General features: G+C 40.8%; 1 long non-coding RNA gene across 3 annotated transcripts in view; it reads right to left on the bottom strand.

The window, feature by feature from the left end:
- Positions 1 to 19,360, bottom strand: part of LOC119719368 — a 33,050-nt gene extending 13,690 nt beyond the window's left edge. For 2 of the 3 annotated variants that reach the window (XR_005269914.1, XR_005269911.1), the window contains exons 1-2: positions 19,191 to 19,353; positions 7,315 to 7,449 (exon numbers count right to left, since the gene is read on the bottom strand). This is a non-coding gene — a long non-coding RNA (uncharacterized LOC119719368). Of the gene's footprint in view, positions 1 to 7,314; positions 7,450 to 19,190 lie in introns of all 3 variants that reach the window. The other variant, XR_005269912.1, reaches the window with a different exon arrangement.
- Positions 19,361 to 19,367: the final 7 nt, after the last annotated feature.

The following is a 19,367-nucleotide window of genomic DNA, read 5'->3' as shown; positions in this document are numbered from 1 at the left end:
GTCTTAGTTACTGGTAAGGCTGACCTTAAAGTCGGGAAGAAATCAATCGAAAATGTCCTGGGCGAATCTATGTTTTTATCTCAATTTCTAGGAATCTCCTCAGGTTGTTATTTCAAGAGTAGTTGAACACTTACATCATCTAAGTATATTCCGTATTTCAGCTTAATCCGTTGTTGCAAACGCTAGTGTTACACCTTGAACTATCTCCATGGAAAATATGAGGATTTTTTCCCTCCCCCAACCCATGTGCATTGTTCAGCAAAGCGCCCTAGGCACTACGGCTGACCCATTTCGGACTGGCAACACAATGACGAAGGGCATAACAGCATATTCATTAACGTCACTCAGCGTGACTTAGCGTGGGTCTTGGTATCGACCAATGGAAGCCGGCAAAAAGGGTGATACATGTATTTACCACTTAAAAACTTGTGAAGGAGGCTTTTCTGCAAATTTTTACTAAACACCACAATGGATAGGAACCTTATTAATATTGATTATTCATGAGGCTTGAAAAGATTGACAGATATTGTAAATGCAGTGTTACAACTTTCAAAAATGCACATAGCTAGGCCTATTTGTACGTTTTCAATGAAAAGTAATGAACCTATCACAACGATTTTTAGCACCGTACTTGGATCATAAGGGAAATAAATAAACCCTGAGAGTTGCATGAAGATACGGTCTTCCAAACGGAGAAATTAATTTTCAAAGATTTTGCCCGCCAACATGAACATGTCTGTATGCATGTACCGGTATGTAGTTTCATTCAAAATAAAGTGTTGCATAACCTTTAGAAATCGCCCTTTGCAACCACACATCTGTACAAATTCATCCCCACCAGGTTCCCATATGAAAGAACATGTGAACAAAGTGTGGTGAACAAAGTGTGATGGCGTCAGTACAGGGCTTTAAAAGCCACATTTACATGTACCGGTACATGTAGGCTACATAAACCCTTCAGATGAACTGTAAGCACCCAAACCCTGGCCTCTTATTTCAGCGTGCACTGGATATATTTCATTTGACAACATGCAACAAACAATACATCATGTACAAACAGTAAACTCTATAGGGGAAACATACAGTGATTGATAGAAGGAAACCTGCTTTACTACTATGCAATCTCTGCCAAGTTTCCTTGTGCACTTAAAAAATGTGTGGCTGCATTTGTACCCCTTACCAGATTGACTTTGATTCTTTGCTCCCAAAGTAAATGTGTTTCTCATCTGTGCAGAAGAAGAGCAATGCAATTCAACTTCACATCTGTTCTCAATACACACGTAGGGGGTATGGGTCATTCCACGAAGTTGAGGTACAAAGTGCATGAAGTGTGACATTGGGGTCAAATTTTCAAATTGCTTGTACATGTTTTGTTTATGGCAATTCATTCAAATTTAGGTCACATGATTTTGGAAAGTTGGTCAATTTGTACACAATATATATTTACATGTAATGACTATGGAAAAGCTGTGGATGTAACCGGAAGCCACGTCCTGTTACATCCAAACCTTGTTTTGTTCATAATAAATATTTCAAAATGCTTCAAATTCACACCAAACTTGACTTTATCATCAAATACATGTAGCTCCATTTAATAATATCCATAATTGTATACTTTTCAAGACTGCTTTCTAACAACAACAACCAAAAAATGGTTGTGGATGTAACATGTGGGACACCACTACAACACAATGCGGTATTCTTCACCTCGATATGAATGGAACTAAATGTTGTTTGTGTTTAGAAATGTTGTTTCCAAATCTCTGTTTCAAGGGCAATTGCAGATTGCAGGTCATGATTTTCATACTTATTTTAGGCATGACCATGTCAACCGGTTGTGGATGTAACATGGACACCATGTGCCCACAGGCATAAGATTTTCTTCATATTTGATCAAACATTTACATGTATTTGCATAGACCACGATCACATTATTTTACACCTACCAGTTTAATCATGAAATACATGTATTGGGGTCAATCCGACATAAATTGCTGCAAAAAGGAAACTTTGCACAAGCCAGTTCATGTAACATGACATGAAACAAGGGACACCATACCGGTATGTTACATCCACAACCCAATTTAAATTGTGCATGCCATTTTGGCAAAACATTTTAACATCTGATATTTTTGTTCAATAGAAAGGGTACATCTTCTCACAATAATTTGCGTAAAACCTCAACTCCAGTCCACTTGTTTTCTTTTCAAAATGAGTTATTTTCGAACTGTAGGTTTCTTTGTCACACTTTTCCCTCATTTTTTATGCCGGACGCCATAACATTTACAGAATTTGGGTATGAAAATTATTTTTGAATATCATCGGGCGTGGTATCATTTAATAAAAGCTTATCTTATAGCCTTATTGTCAAATGACATTTGTTTTAGAAATAACCATTCCATAACAACAACAAAACTGTTTTACAATCAGACCTCAGAAAATGATGGCCTGTTCCTCAACTTGATGGAATGACCCGAATGTCAAATCAAAGGATCAGCTATTTTATATATCAGCTCCCTTTGGGTCTGCCATGAGAGGGGTTCCTAACCTACCCAAATTCAACTTTGACATTGACATCAATCAACCACACTACATTTTGTATGTTAATGATTTTCAAAACTGTACTTGAACTCCTACAGTGCACAATGCTTCAAGATAAGGCAAAGAATGGAGGCAAAGAATAGCAAAACGACAACAGAACTTACAATGACATCCTGGCCTTGTTCCTTGCAGTTGTCTCTTTCTGAAATATTCAGCACATTTGCTGATAATTTACATTAAAGATTGGTATCCATTTCTGTTTTGATACACCCTGTAGTGTATTCATACTGGAATTTGTATCCTTGTGGAGACATTTCTTTGTTTTCGTGTAGTTTTAAAATGCTCTTATTTTAACCAGAATTAACTTCCTTGGCTGAAATTCAGACTTAAAACTCTTCCATTTGTGACAGATCAACATGCATGTACATGTACATGTACTTTGGAAATTCCTAGTTTTTGAGTAAGGTAAATATCTATTTCGTGATAACCTTGTGGAGACATATTCATCTATTGAAATTGCCCTGTGGAGACGTATACAATCTTTTGATCCCGATTGTGTGCATGTCTCCAGAGGGCACGGTGTATCAGATCTTTGATGCCCATCTATGACATGAGTACATGTATTGTAAATTGTAGACAGGTGTTCTTGTGGTTTATGTTCAGTGGATGTCTCATTTGAGATGATGTGACCATGTCAAAATGTGCATCTTAAACTGCATCTTTAAGACTTTTTTCGCCTGATGTCCCTTAAAAAACATTTCATATCACATAGAAAAGATTATTCTTTTTTCCTGCAAAGAGAAACAATAAGAAATATGCCTTTCATTATCAAGCACTGAAAATGACACTGACTATTTGAAACGTGCATGAGGGACGGACAAAAGCTAAATTTACAAACACTAAGCTTTGCAATTAAGCCAAGACTGAATACTGTGATGTAAATGTTTTAAAAATTAACAACAAACCGGTACATACCCCCCTTAGGCTGTTCATTTTCGAATAATTTAGTAGTTGATTATTCGAAACTGAGTTTGACAGAATATTTTAATGTTCAAAACTAGCTGATCAAGTTCTACACACGCCAACTGCAACTGCGTGCCTCCCTGGTCTTAAGTTGCACTCAAAGTTTGCATGCAGGGATCAATATTATGGGCCACTGGAGTGTTTTGCAGTAATTAGTTTCTATTTTGTAAAGGGCTTTTATAAGCTACAATGTAAAAGAATGGAAACAATGAACCACTGATGACCAAAAAAACGTTGCCATCGGCAAAGAAGTGGCATCTGGTAGTGCGGTATTTTAAGTATCAATTACCATAATCTTGGTGTTTTTTTGTTTGAACAATATTGAGTGATGTTGCCACAATACGGGAAATACCGGTACCAATGAAATCAGTATTTAATTCACTTGGTAGTAGGCGAGGTTTGGGTTACTTGAACATTTTAATTGCAAAGGCGCCTTTGCTAGCAGCCAGCCATACAACCTATGCATGTACAGTATATGACCATGGAGCACAGCCATTGTTTGACTTATTCAGAGGCAGGAAAACTGGAGGGCCCTGAGGAAAACACTCATGGCACAGGAGAGAACCAACACACAACTCCATACGGTCCGTGGCCAGGAATGAACCAGGGCCACAGTGGTGAGAGGTGAGCACTTTATGCGAGCAAATATACTTTATTTAATTTTTTTGCCAAATATGGCAAATAAAGGTCGGCAATACAGCTGCCAAACATCCTAATTGGTCAGGTTACCATAAATACACTTTTTTCGGCCTGATCATCATGCTAACATGGCTACGCCCTGATTATGTACATGTACATGTCAAGTCATTGCAAAGTTTCTTCCAGTAGTGCACAGTTTGAAAAGACTTTCCAAAGCAAGGTATTCCCATTGTTGCTGTCTTTTTGTTATGATGTGGGATACCAAACATACATGTACAATGTACAAGTTTTCTTTTGTCAACATCCTTTTTGTAGTCATTTAGCTTCAAGAGGTCTTATTTGAAAAATGAATCCTAAAAGCCATGAAAAAAATCAACCCTAAAAGCCATGAGGTAATAGAATACATGTACCAGCACAGAAATAAAGGAACCAGCAGACCCCTATTAAACCTAACTTGAGTTACAGGTACCGGTATAATAAAGTGCCCTTCAGACAGAAATATGGATTGTAGGAAGTTGGGCACCTGGACAAGGAAAGATGATACTGCTCTCACCAAACCCTATAGGTCCAGATCATCTCACCATACGTGTACCATGCATCTCTACTTACAGGCACCAATCCAAATCAATATTTGTTATCTGACAGCTAGGGTCCCTGTACAGGTATGTAAGTGCAGCTCTAGGACTTCCATTTCATCTCGTAGGACAGGCATGATACCTAGCCCAGGTTGGACAAAGTCTTCATTGCAATACGACTAACGTCCAGGGCAAGAATTCTCTACATGAAACCACCCAACATTTTTACCAGAGTTTTGTTATGTTTTACCTCGTTATAGAAGCTTATTTCACGCCTACATACTCTATGTATCCTTATCTATTGGCCGCTGGGTTCAGGAATTCCATATGCGATGCTGACTGACGTTAATCAGGAAAATAAACTCCAAAGCAACGTTAAACTTGTACGTGTTTGTAGTCTCTTTTCATCAGTTTATTCCCAGAGTCGTACGTCATGCATCATGTACAATGTACATGATATGTACAAATGTACGTGCGTACGATCCGAAAGCGCGCACGCACGCTAGCGCCCTCATTTGTTTAGTTTTGGTTGGAACCGTGACGTCACTCCAGCCAACCGATGTCACGAAAACGCTCAACCAATGACCAAAGCCGAAACGTGTTTCTGGTAACTGGCGCGAAAACACGCTCGGTCATTGGATTAGCGACCGCGCCTTCAAGTAAGTGCGCGTGCGTATGAGGGTGGTTACTAAGCAAATCGCGCGTGTGCACTGCATATTCATGCGGCATAGTCTGTCCCTCGGACCAGATGTGATATGAGCGTCGAGAATAATTGTCCGGTCTAGGGAACCAGACTACACGCTGCACAGACGTTCATGGTATGATGTACGACTAGAATAGACTCGGCGGTGAGAAACTGATGAAAAGAGACTAAACACGTACAAGTTTAACGATGCTTTCGAGTTTATTTTCCTGATTGACGTCAGTCAGCATCGCATATGGAATTCCTGAACCCAGCGTGCTAACAGATAAGGACACATAGAATACTACGACGTAAAAATTAGCTTCTCCAACAAGGTAAAAATATTGAAATTATTAGTCAGAAATGTTTTCGTTCGGTTGTGAGCACATGTGTACTCAGGACTCCCTCCGTAACGTAGGGAGGAAAGGAAGTCCACCAGGGCTAGCATGATACCATATAAACTCAATTTTTACATTTGTCCATATAAACATGTATACATGTAGTAAGTTAATCTTAGTACCATCATCTTAATCCTCAATCTGTACTGATATCAGAGGTGGAGCATTTGGCACTTTTGTTGTTACTGGGGCATAGTGAAATCTGATGGTTTTGATGGGTGATGAAATTTTTTATTTCTACGGGTAGATGTTATAGCATCTACATTGTACCTCCCTACGACCAAATGTTGAAAACGGCAATTTATAGAGTATTCAGACCAGAATTTCCTGCTGTCAAAGGTGTACATTCGATAGCAATGTGCCCACTTAGGCTTCAGAAAGCATTTCACACAAAACAATTAGTTGGAAAGATCTATAAAAAGGGTAGAATATAATCCTGTCCAAACCTACACGTAAACACATGTACATGTACATACGTCAGTGTTGTAATCGAGTACTTTTTTCAGAGTACCGAGTACTACCGAGTACTTAGATTACGGAGTACGAGTACGAGTACCTGTACGTCCGAGTACAAGTACAGGTCTCCGAGTACGAGTACGAGTACTTATGAGTACGAGTACGAGTACTTAAATAGTGCTGCAACTGATCCTCAAAGTTTGATTCAGTTTGATTTTTTTTCTCCGAACTTCAGTTTGGTTCGGCTTTGGAAGTGCATACATAATGTACATGTCCATACAATGTATTGGGCTACAATGAAAAGCATACATGTACCGGTACATGTACATAGGCCGTTCCCCTGTTCGAACAAACATGTGTGTACCACGCATGCTGACAGAAATAGGCACCGCGATTTCCACATGCTATTCAACACAAGTTAAAGGATGAATCTTATTTTTGTAATAAAATACCGTTATAATTTGACTTGATGACGTTGAGAAATGAACATTGTAAATTGCTACCGTGTTAGTATCGCAGCCCTATCCGGCCCTACAACTATGATAAAATTGGCGATCGTGTAGTGTAGGGCCCGGTTCCTAACAAAATCCACTTTAAAATTATTAGACAGACCAAACTAGTTGGTTCTCAATAAACAGGTATGTCATAGATAGAGGGCAGGGTTTTGATTTTTTTTTTTAGGGAAATTTGGGGCTAAATGACGATGACAGTGCGGCGACACAACACGCAACCCGAAAATAAAGTTGCGATCACTGCGCAATGTATCGTGAGCACGCACGGCGCGCTGAATGTCGATGTAGTGTGAACGGTGTGATCACGTATCGTCGTACAAACGTCAGTGTATTAAGCACGTGTTCCGGCCTCACGGTCCAAATGTTCATGGAGCAACTATTTTATTTTCTACACCAAATGTGGTAGGGCTACGATGATCATTATACTCTATTAATTTTTAGTACTGTAAATGTTGTAAGCTGAACGTGATAAGTTTGCATGCACTTACCTTTGCGAAAAAAAGCTGGTTATTTTCCCCCCTAAGTTTTACTAGCCATCGCTGTACCAATACCGACACGGCTGGTTCCCCTCTTCCGGAGCTACAGCTACGTCTATGGTGATTGTGTAGTGTAGGGCCCGGTTCCTATAAGGGAACAAAATCCACTTTAAAATTACTGGAACTTCCAAACTAGTTGGCGACATTCTCAATAAACAGGTATGTCATAGACAGAGGGCAGGGTTTTGATTTTTTGAGGGAAATTTGGGGGTAGAATGATAATGACAGCGCGGCGACCCGAAAATAAAGATGGCGATCACCGTGCAATGTACCTTGAGCACGCACGGCACGCTGAATCGCAAGGCACAAACCGCGCAAGAAAATCGTGATTTCTACCCCAAGAATCTGTACAAAATTGCAAAACGGGTGTCATTAGAATTGAGAAAAGTCTGCTTTTGATTGTAAAGGTGATTTTTGAGCAATAAAAATTTAAAAGCATTTTTGACTCTAATTTGATCAAAACAAAACAGGGGCCCTACACTTCACGATCACCACGTCTATTGTCAGCCTGTCCCCGCATATTTTCAATGGGCGTGGACCTAGACCTACATGTAGGTGGGGCTGTGCGCCAGGCGCGGCACTGTCACTGGCCGTGCTCGTGGCGATGGCCGGAGGGGATGTGCGGCCAGGTGTGGCACTGTCACCGACCGTGCACCGTGGCGATGGCCGGAGGGGATGTGCGGCCAGGCGGGGCACTGTCACCGGCCGTGCACCGTGGCGATGGCCGGTGGGGATGTGGGGCAAGGCCAGGCGCGGCACTGTCACCGGCAAAGCACCGTGGCGATGGCCAGAGGGGATGTGCGGCCAGGCGTGGCACTGTCACTGACCATGCACCGTGGCGATGGCCGGAGGGGATGTGCGGCCAGGCAGGGCACTGTCACCGGCCGTGCACCGTGGCGATGGCGCTGTGCGCCGGTGGGGCTGTGCGGCCAGGCGCGGCACTGTCACCGGCCGTGCACCGTGGCGATGGCCGGTCAAGGGATGTGCGGCCAGGCACGGCACTGTCACCAGCCGTGCACCATGGCGATGGCCGGTGGGCTGTGTGGCCAGGCACGGCACTGTCAACGGCCGTGCACCGTAGCGATGGCAAGTGGGGATGCGCGGCACCGTCGCGGCGGTGCACCACGATAATGGCCGGTGGGCTGTGCGGCCAGGCGCAGCACTGTCACCGGCCGTGCACCGTGGCGATGGCCGGTGGGAATGTGGGGCCAGGCCAGGCGCGGCACTGTCACCAGCAATACACCGTTGACGTGGAACTTGGAAGGACAAGCGTTGACCGGTGACGGCCGGCACTGGGCGTACAGTGCTTGCACGTATCCGTACTCAAAATATTGGAGGAACTGGCAATGAACGTTGCATTCTGATACTGCCAGTTCCATTATAAATAGGGTAAGAGCTGGTATTTTCGACCAGATGAGAATTCGACCACCCGTTACTTATTGTTTAATAACATGCGCCCGAGGTATCATGTTAACATAATAAACTTTACACATGATGTTCAGTTCCTGCCCTTGATTGTCCATTGTTCAGAAGTCAGAACAGCTCCCTGAAATCTTTGTAATTCAGTCCAAGAATTGAACTCGCGTAATCAGGGCCCAATTTCACGGCGCTGCTTAACAGTTAGCAGAAAAGTTGTGTTTAGCATAGCAGAAAAATTTGCTAACCTTAAGCACTATTTCACGGCGTGTGTGTGCTAACGGTCCCGCGTGCATGGAGATTTCTATTGTTACGTCACTAAGTTAAGCAAATTTTTCCTCTGAGGTAGGCATGCCTTTTGCTATGCTTATGCTTACGGTCTCCATGAAATAGACGGAGGCTCTGTTAGCAGAAAATCGTGTGCTTAGCAGCGCCGTGAAATTGGGCACTGTTGCGCGGTGGGGCGGCCATGTTATTGGGTCACGTAAGAACACGGGTATCATTGGTGGCGCTCTTTGAGACTTTACAGTGGTGATGATGTCAAATCAAGCCAACCTGTCAATCATTGTGGGTTAGGTCATCAGACAACAATTAGTGGGCAAGGCTGATAAAGGGGTGATCAAATTATGACCAACAGAGGGCGCTACTGCTGCTGTTTTCGATCACCGCGCTAATATTGTATTGATTTGGCACGTTGGGGCGCGAGGTTTGAGATTTTAAGAACTGATTTATTTTCCCTGGAAATATTTATTTTTATAATGTAATTTATTGTAAAGAAATGTAAAAGTGGTGGGAAAAAAAACTTTCTGTTAAAAACAAAACAATTAACACGCCCTAGGCATTGGCCCGCTCGAAAACAGCTACATGCTGGTCGAATTTTCCCACACAGTGACCGCTCGTTCAAAAGGTCAAAGGTCATACATCGTGACCATCAACACTGACCAGGTAAGTTCTAAAATAAAGATAAAAGAGTGCTTATGTTATCCATTTGGAGTTTGAGTTTCTTCCCCCCATTTCAAAATAAAATGGACCAAGTTTCCCTTATGTGTATCGTTTCGGTTTGTGGTAACACCATGTGGTAATAACTACTGCTTAGAAGATATTAGATACAGTCTCCTGACGATGACTAGAGCAGGCTAGTCGAAATGTTGATAATAAGCAGGACAAGTTCTTTTCAGAACTAATATCTTCTAAGCAGTAGTTATTACCACATGGTGTTACCGCATACCGAAATGATACCGATACCCCACCATGCAAAGCCTCAAATCTTATTCCCTTATCTGGTCGAATACTCCTCCTTTTACCCTACAATAGGCTATTAGTAGGCAAGTCAACATTTTTTAAGTTTTATATTTGACTAAACTGTTTATATATTTGGATTCAGCTCTGCAAAACATACAAAATGACACCAAGATCACCAAATTTGGTCATGTACTTTGTGTGATACGAGCATTTAAAAATGCTTAATTTTGTCCGATTTCTGCCCAAAATGGCCAAATTTGACAAAAATGACTTTTGGCAAACTTTGACAGTGTATAAAATTGAACTTATTATCATTAACCCTGTTTTTCCTCCATTTGTCCATTATATAGGTGAGTTCCTTCAAGTCCAGAAAACAAAAGGCATTTTCTCCAGTTCATAATAAATAAGTACATGTACTCCATAATAAATAAGTACTCCAGCCTTGAAATTCTCCACAATAGTTCTTTATGCTAAACACCACATCCCCAAATTTTTTCGGTTTTTATACCAACAAATATGCAAATGAGGACACAAATTAATATCCTTAAGTACAGTGGATATGGGAAAACCACCTAATTAATATGCGTAAATGCAATATCTCACTAAATACGACTGCTAGGCCTATAGCTCTCAAACTTTGCACAAATATTGTTTATGATGACTTCCACCTGCTTTCTAGATGTAACTGTCTATGTACCTTCAATAATGCAAATACAGATACTAACTAAAGCGGAAATAGGGAGATCCGCCTAATTAATATGCATAAATGTAATATCTCACTTAATATGACTGACTACAGCTCTCAAACTTTGCACAACTATTGTTCATGGTGAATTCCACCTTCTTTCTGGTTGTAATCGTCTGTGTACCTTCAATTATGCAAATAAAGATACTAATTAAAGCAGGAATATGAAAGGCATCTTTGTAAATTGTAGCTCAGAGAGCAAATCTCAATGGAAATTCTTAGTGCCTCAAGGAGGGCCAGGCATGGTACAGGGATCTGTCACCAGTGATCTGTAATGAGAACAAAAATAAAAGGGTACTTTTAACAAAAAAGTCTGTATGAAGATTTTGTTAAAATATCAAGGAAACCAATATGGAAAGATTAGATTAAATGTAGATGACACAGAAAAAGATTAGGAGGGAACAAATAAAAAGAAAGGAAAATATCACAAGAGAAAAATCAAAAAGGGAGAAATATCATACAAGAATGTCCTTTACTTATTAGTATTCTTGAAAAGTACTTATTGCTTTTATCCAGAAGGAAGAGTTTTGAAATTATTCACTATAAACAAACAACATTTATCCCCAAAAATTGTTAGTACAACGACTTCATTTCACACTTCCCCAAAATCAGAGGGAGTACCGATAATCACAAGAATGGGTTTGACCTATACTATACTGCACATGCGCTGCACTGCAGAATTCGAGTGTGACCCATCCAGCTCTCACAGTGAAGTTGCTGTTAACCCACTAAAACTCACTCCCCCATGCACCCCCCTGACAACCAACGTCACATTTTTGCAATTATCTTTATTATTTTTTCTCGTTTAAACCATATAAATACATAAAATACATACATACCTGGAACTTCGTGATGTAGAATCAAATGGTTAAGTTCTGTGCGATTCCAGCCGGAAACTTACTCGCACATGTCGCCATGTGAATCGCGCGGCAGCTCGCCACTGCTCTCCGCCATTGTTGGCGCCCGCCACTCACAGACCGCGGTCGTCACAATTCAACTGAAATTTACGATGTGAATTCAAACAGATACAGAAAAATTTTGTCCAGCAAACTTGTAGAAAATAAACTCCCGATTTCAAATAAATAGGTACTTTTTGTTGATTGTCCAGAAGATCGGGTGTGATGTCGGTCGAATATGGAGTATCGGAAAATACAAATGCGAAAAGTTTTTATCCTTCCCAAATGGAGTACTTCAACAGACTTTCACCTCGTGACATGAAACTAGCGATCATCCTCTTTCTGAAAAAAGGGTGATTTTCTGATATACATGTACTTTGAAGGATTCACACCGTAAACGCGATTTGAATGTCGATACATAGGTTTGCAACGCGGTGATTTGAATGCCCCCCTTAGTCCAAAATGGCGACGTCTGCCGCAGCAGGGGGAAAAGGGAATTTTCAAACTTTATTTTCCAACCTTATTTTCAATACATAAATAATAATAAAATGATACATTGAAAGATGGAAGAATAAATATATGAAATATTGATTTTTTTTTTTCTAAATTACAAAATCATAGTCTGGTTCCCAGACCAAACGATTCTGACTATTCCTGATGAATCTTAGGTCAGGTAGCCTCCGGTAATACATTGTATTACAATTTACATCAAGTGACTAAAACGGGAGGAATTCCTTATTTTTCCGAAAATTTCCTAAGTTTGCCGAATTTGTTTCGTCGACAATTGGATAGCGCCCGAGTATAATATAGGTTTAATTAACTGCTAATTGCTTATTAAATTTTTTTTTAATGAGTTGATAATTAATATTCATTGCTTTCATTTAGAATACTTGAAATTCAACGACGATTTTGTGCATCAAATACACTCAGTTCGTATGGGCGAACTTTTTGCTGCGTCATGTACAATTTTGAATTTGACGACCAATACCGAGATTTTCCAAAACTCGGTCTTTTTTCAGCTCCGCCTGCTAACAGTGCTATTTGGGCGCCTAATTTTGAAAATTCCAGATCAACATTAGTCAATGTTATCTTACAGAAACATCAAACTGTATTATCACAACTGTATGATATTACAAAGCAAGGGATTTATTAAAAAAGTTGATCAGAACATTAAAAGCTAAAAGTGATAAAGCGAAATCGGAAACGAAGCCGAGCTTTAAAAAAGGGCCGTCAATGTCGTCATGTTTAATTTTAGCCACGGAGGCTGCCTGACCTACAATTTAGACGTGAGCGTCGGAAATAAATGTCAGGTCTGGGAACCAGACTATCAAAATCTCCCCCTTTTTATAATGGCCTGAATTTGGTGTATTTTTGTGCCGCACTAGCCGCTCCAGGAAATTGTGAGCACACTTTTGACATGCCTACATTGTGTACTTAGTATTTTTTAATAGTAATAGCGTACTCGAGGAAGGTATAATGACGCACATAAGAGTTTCTGCTGATTTCTTTGCAGTGATGTATCAACTTGTTTATCAATGATCTTCAATGCCCGAGCTCACCTGGTTTGTTCTGCACAAGCCAAGTTACATGTAACATGGCACCCGTTCAGAGGTCACATGGAAGTTGGGAACGTATAATGACGCACCATGCCAAACGCTGAAAACTACGGTGGCCATAACATGCCACCTTTATTAAAGTTGACATTTTGATATGCAAAGTCCTTCGTGAATAAAACATGCAATTTCTGTATAGTTTATACAATTTTTTAAAGTTGCTACAAACTGCTTTGCATTACCTCAAATTATAGTTCGTCCTTCGAAATTCGAAGATGACAGCCAACATCTCCATACTAGTTGGTGTTGTGTGTTCGCAGATGGCTAATTAATTTGATACCTCAAATAATTCCATGCCAACTCAACAAATGGTGCACACCATCACCTCTTGGATTAGAGGGGCCCCTCTAACTTAACTAGAACGGCGAAGCCGCCATGGCTCGCTGTCCAAGGCAGGAAGGGAGGCTGGAGGTAGGGTTGGGGATGGGCATGATGGAAGGGGATCAGGATTCTTGTTGATGTGCCTAGGTGTAGGGGTCAGTTTTTAAATGTCAACATAAAAAGTCAACAGATTACCAAATAAATACATGTGTATATAGGTTAGCCGTCACTGTATTATGGGGGAGTTTCACATTGTTAGGGTAATTAGGACCCAGTTGTGGATTTTTGCAGCGCCAACAGTGTCTTCTGCTCCCCATACTTGTATTACCATGGGAAAACGTGAGTGTAGTCGCCACAAATGCAGAACGAGAATGGGTATACATGTACATGAAGACACAGCACCATCACCACCTCCCCCAAACCTTAATTACTCCAATCCAAAACCTTACCCCATCCCCAACCCGCCCCCTCCCAACCCCCTACCCACACCCATCCCATCCTCCCCTAACCATCCCCACCCTATCACCTACACATCCCAACCCCACCCAAACTCCAATCCCTATCTCCTTCCCCCTCCCCTGACCCGTACCCTCCCCTACCCCAACCCCCTACACCTACCTACCCTATCTTCCACTATCTGTCCTTACCCACCCTACACATCCCCACCCTAACCCTTACTTAAATTCCAATATCCCGCCCACCCCATTCCCCCACCCATACATCCCCACCTGACCCCATGCAACCCCTACTCTGATCCCTATATACTGCCCCCTCCCCTTATCCAACCCCTACAACAACCCATACCTACAAATCCCCAACCCAACCCCTACTCCGATCCTACATGTATATCCCGCCCCCTGCCCAACCCCCTCCTAACCCAACCCCTACATCCATGCCCATCCTCTCCCTACCTGTCTCTCCCTACCTGTTCCCACCCCACCCCTACAAATCCCCACCCCACCCAAACCCAGTATTCCAACCCCTCTCCCCACCCCACCCCACCCCGCCCCACCCATCCTAGCTCCCCTACTCATCCTACTCACACAAACCCTAACTCCAACCCTATCCCCCAACCCACCCTCCCCTACCCCATCCTTACTCCAACCCCATAAACTAAAAGATCAAACCAGAAGCTCATGCACATTCCCAAAATGCATAGTGTACATGTACATGTTATACCGGTATACACACACGTACATGTTATACCAGTATACATGTACAAGTAACAATTAAAACTTTAACATTTCCTTGAATTAAATTAATAAAACTTACTGCAATGATATGAACCTAACTGAAGTTATAGAGATGATACATGACAACTGCATTTAATTTTTTTTTCCTCAAATTAACTAGAACCAAAAACTTCAACATTTTTATCTGAACGCGGACGGCCGGACGTTCTAGCCAGACGGACTTGTGGGGTGATAGCATTGTGTTCCCATTATCCCTTTTTCTAAAGATTCCCTTCTGGGGTGATGTTTTTCCATTGTGTAAAAAGTGGGGTGATGTGTCCTGAAAGGAACATCACCCCACAAGGGTGGTCTGGTCAGAACGGACAGATGGCCGGACGGACGGCCGGCCAGCCATTCCAGCCAGACGGAATTGTGGGGTGATAGCATTGTGTTCCCATTATCCCTTTTTCTAAAGATTCTCTTCTGGGGTGATGTTTTTCTATTGTGAAAAAAGTGGGGTGATGTGTCCTGAAAGGAACATCACCTAACAAGGGTGGTATGGTCAGAACGGACGGACGGGCGCCCGGACAGACGGACGGAAATTGGTATTACATAGGCTCGCATCTGCTTCGCAGCTCGCCAAAAATGAAACAAGCTACTTTCTTTCTGTTTAAATATTTGAAATCTACAGCAAAAAAATAGCCCAGATTACCAAGTTTGAAATGTCTGGGGGTATAGTTTTAAATATATGGCCCTTTAAACATTGAATTTTGTGACGCGACGCGCTTTTCACCCCGGCCCGGCCCCGCCCACCTCAAATTTCAAAATGCTGTTGCGCAAGAACGAAAAGTCGTAGAGACCCCAAATTTTAAGAATTTGCATTTCTCCTAAGTATCTTTCAGTACACCAAAAAAGAAAAAAATCCAAGAGGTGATGGTGTGCACCATTTGTTGAGTTGGCATGGAATGTAATTTTAAAACATGCCTTTATCATGTAAAACTTGAGACACAACTTTTAGAAACAAAATTATTTACAATATGTCATTGGTTCTATCAAATAAAATGAAAATGAAATTTAAATGCAATAAAACAATAAACATTATAAATTGTACAAAACAATTACAAATTGGCTATTTTCTTGTTCATTAAATATGCGGGAACATTATGGTAATTTCCCTGTCAGTCAAGGGGCCCCTCCTCTCAGGCCACAAGTGTTGTTTAAATATATCCACGACGCAAGAATTCTGTCTTCTGAAAATGAAATTGTTTCAAAATAACAAATTGAAATAATTAATAGATCTAACTTAATTTAGGCCAATTGGAATAATCTTCTTTTTTTTGTAATTAAATTGGGCTAGGTTCTTGGCCCATAAAACAGACCCTAAACCCCCAACCCGTAAGGCTGTCAAATATTTTAGGTCTTTACTGCACCTTGATTACAATAAGCTATCAGTTTAACAAAAAAAAGTCTATTTATAAATTGACCTCAAACCATGAAAACATATTATTACATGTGTACCTTATTGCACCCATTCCCTAGATTAATCACTTATTATGCCTTAATCTGCCTAACGTTAACATTATTAGGACATTTTTTTACACCCACTTAGTATAAGAAACAAGTGCTACTAGGGGCTCCGTACAAAATTAATAAACCCATAATTCATTTCATTATCATATGACATGGCTTGCTGGGATATTGGCCGGCAGAGAACAGCTGTCAAAAGTCTCTCATGGCCAATGATTGCAGTTTTATGGGCAAATGTATTCCCCGCATATTTGGATCTAGTAAATTTGCTAATGAAATAACAAAATTATCAATTTTTGGTAAGTTGCCGGCAAAGCCTTTCCACATTTTTATGTGAGTGAGTGCTCATTTAGATGTGACTTTCCAGGTTGCAAGTGAGTGCTGGTCGTGTCGGCACGCGCACGCCGTGCTATTCAAAGTGAAAGGTGAGTCCATCATTCCACAAGTGCATCGTTTTAGCTGCCCGGACGATATTTACCAGCTTTTATTATCATTATTATTAAATGGTTTATTTTACTCTCCTGTCGCAGCCCAAAGGCTGAATTGTGGGCAAGTTTACACTAAAAACATTTTTAAAATAGACAGAGGTAAAAACTGTATGCATTACAATAAAAATAATTACAAGACCGGTAAAAAATTATAATGAGAGTCCAAAAATAATGCATGTAACAACAAGAATGGAGGTACACAATGAAAGAATTTTTAAAAAAACTTGACTAAAAACAGTTGATTATAGTTTGGAAAACAATAATGGAGAAATGGATTGCTCAGATTACGAAAAAAAAATAATAAACGAGGATAAATATCACACCAGGATATGAAGCGTAAAGCTTAGTTGTTATTAAGAAGGTTGGTTAAAGAGGTTGTGGAATGCTCGAAAACATTTCCGTCATTTTTTGGGTATATGTAGCCTAAGGTGTGATGAAATAAAAACGACTATTGTTTCTGTCATGAAATGAGTACAAAGGGTACTTTTGAGAGCTATTTTTCAGGTCCTGTTTCGACCCGAACGTGCAATTTGTGTAAAAGTCGTCGTTGCGGGCAGCAAACAAAACACAGTAAATCGTGACGAAATAAACAGGACTCATTTATGCTACTTTGCATCGGGAGTCCTGTTTATTACGTCACGATTTACTGTGTTTTGTTTGCTGCCCGCAACGACGACTTTTATACAAATTTCGGGTCGAAACAGGCATGACAGGACTTGAAAAACAGCTCTCAAAAGTACCTTTTGTACTCATTTTATGACAGAAACAATAGTCGTTTTTATTTCATCACACCTTAGGCTACATATACCCGAAAGATGACGGAAATGTCTTCGAGCATTCCACAACCTCTTTAAGAATGGGATTGCACATTCTTGTAAAGGTTATTTGATCTTTTGGGTGGGAGCCAGTCACGGTATTTATGAGATGAGAGAAGGTTTTTACCAAACGTTAAACAGAGATGATCACGTCTTTGCTGGAGAGAGGGGATTTGTAACCTATTAGACATAAGGTCACAGGGAACGTGCTCGCAAATATCAATGGAAAGGATTGCTCAATGAAAATCAGTAATGTGTGGACTGAGTACTGAGAAACATTTCAAATTTTGCACATTGGGAGGTGCCGAGTTGGTCAGATCTGAGATATGTTGCTAATTGACCTGTAAGTAGATCTGTTTATGGCAAGCTTGTCTGCAAGTTCAAGATGGTCTTGGGCATTGCCATCAAAAGCTTCGATCAAACTACCAGGGTCAGGTCTACATTTGAATTCTCATGTAACGCCCATTAGCCGGCATATTGATATTTCTAGTGCTTCAGTCTAACAGTTTTCATGATGATCAGAGTAGTCGCAGAGTCTTGTCAGAGGTTTTTATATATTTCCAAACATGGGTGCCCCAAGGATTTTTTTCAAGAGGGGGGCAAAACATATTCCCCCCCAAATGCCTGTATTTTCCATCATATTCTCGATTTATCAGATTTAGAGGGGGCACGGACATCCCCCAACCCATTAAATTTACAGCAATACGACTTTGCGCCTCTTGTTCTTTTCCTTTTTTTCTCTTTTTTCTTCCATTTTTTTTTGCTTTCGCATGAAGTATGAACTGGGCTTTACATGGCTTACTTGAATAAATCTCAGAAAATTCCAAATTAACATAGAATTTCTGTAAACTTGATAAATTCTGATAAATAATTATTATCTTTACTAACATACCCAGCCAGATGTTTGTCAGAAAATTATTTTCTTATTTTTGGGGGCATTTTCAAAGGGTTCACTTTGCACTTGAAAATAAAATCGGAAAATCACGCCAAAATAAAATTTTCTTGTAACTTTGTTACGGGGAAATAAACTCGCGATTTATGAACAGGAGTGTTTTAGAACTTGATGAATTTCATTTTCTGTGAAATTTCAGTTAAAACTTTTGCTCTAGGTAGGTGCTACAGGCGAAAAATCAAAGTGCGCCACGTTGGGGGCCGCGCCACGTTAGGGTACATCAACAATATAGGGCCCTCCAGCATAGCGTGTGGTATGGGGAAAAAAACCCATACGGGGCTAGGCTACGACCACGGACATATAATAAAACCTAGACACGACATTTGCTATTGCGCCTGTCAGCAAAATGCTGCGCATATAGAATAGCTAAGAAGTGTGTGCGTAAATCGAAGCCATACTTATGCATGACATTCGCATATCGCGTAATTAAGCCATGTGACGCAACCCGTTTTGCTCACAGAATTTACAACGTAAAACAGATAATGTCGTGTCTAGGTTATATGTCTATGGATACGACCGTATTTTTTAAACAGCGCCCCCTAGCGTACAGAGGCGTGCTGCCCACGGCCGGCCCACGACGCCAACATCAAAATGCAATTTTCTCCGATTCCGAATAATCCTGATGTTTTTACACCACATACCTTAGGCATCAGATACTTTTTACTACGCCCTCCAAAGTCCTAGTTTGATGTCAAAATCATGCTTTCAAACACCACTGTCGACATGTTCGATGCAAATTAAAAACATGTTCATGACGCGTCATCGGCTAGGCTACAGTACGCTTTTTATACTAGTATGGAGCATCTTTGCATGCTATG

The sequence above is a fragment of the Patiria miniata genome, unplaced genomic scaffold (assembly GCF_015706575.1).
Source record: "Patiria miniata isolate m_02_andy unplaced genomic scaffold, ASM1570657v1 HiC_scaffold_8, whole genome shotgun sequence".
Lineage (NCBI taxonomy): Eukaryota > Metazoa > Echinodermata > Asteroidea > Valvatida > Asterinidae > Patiria > Patiria miniata.
The sequence above is the reverse complement of the archived record's forward strand: the minus strand, read 5'-3'. Positions and strand labels throughout refer to the sequence as shown.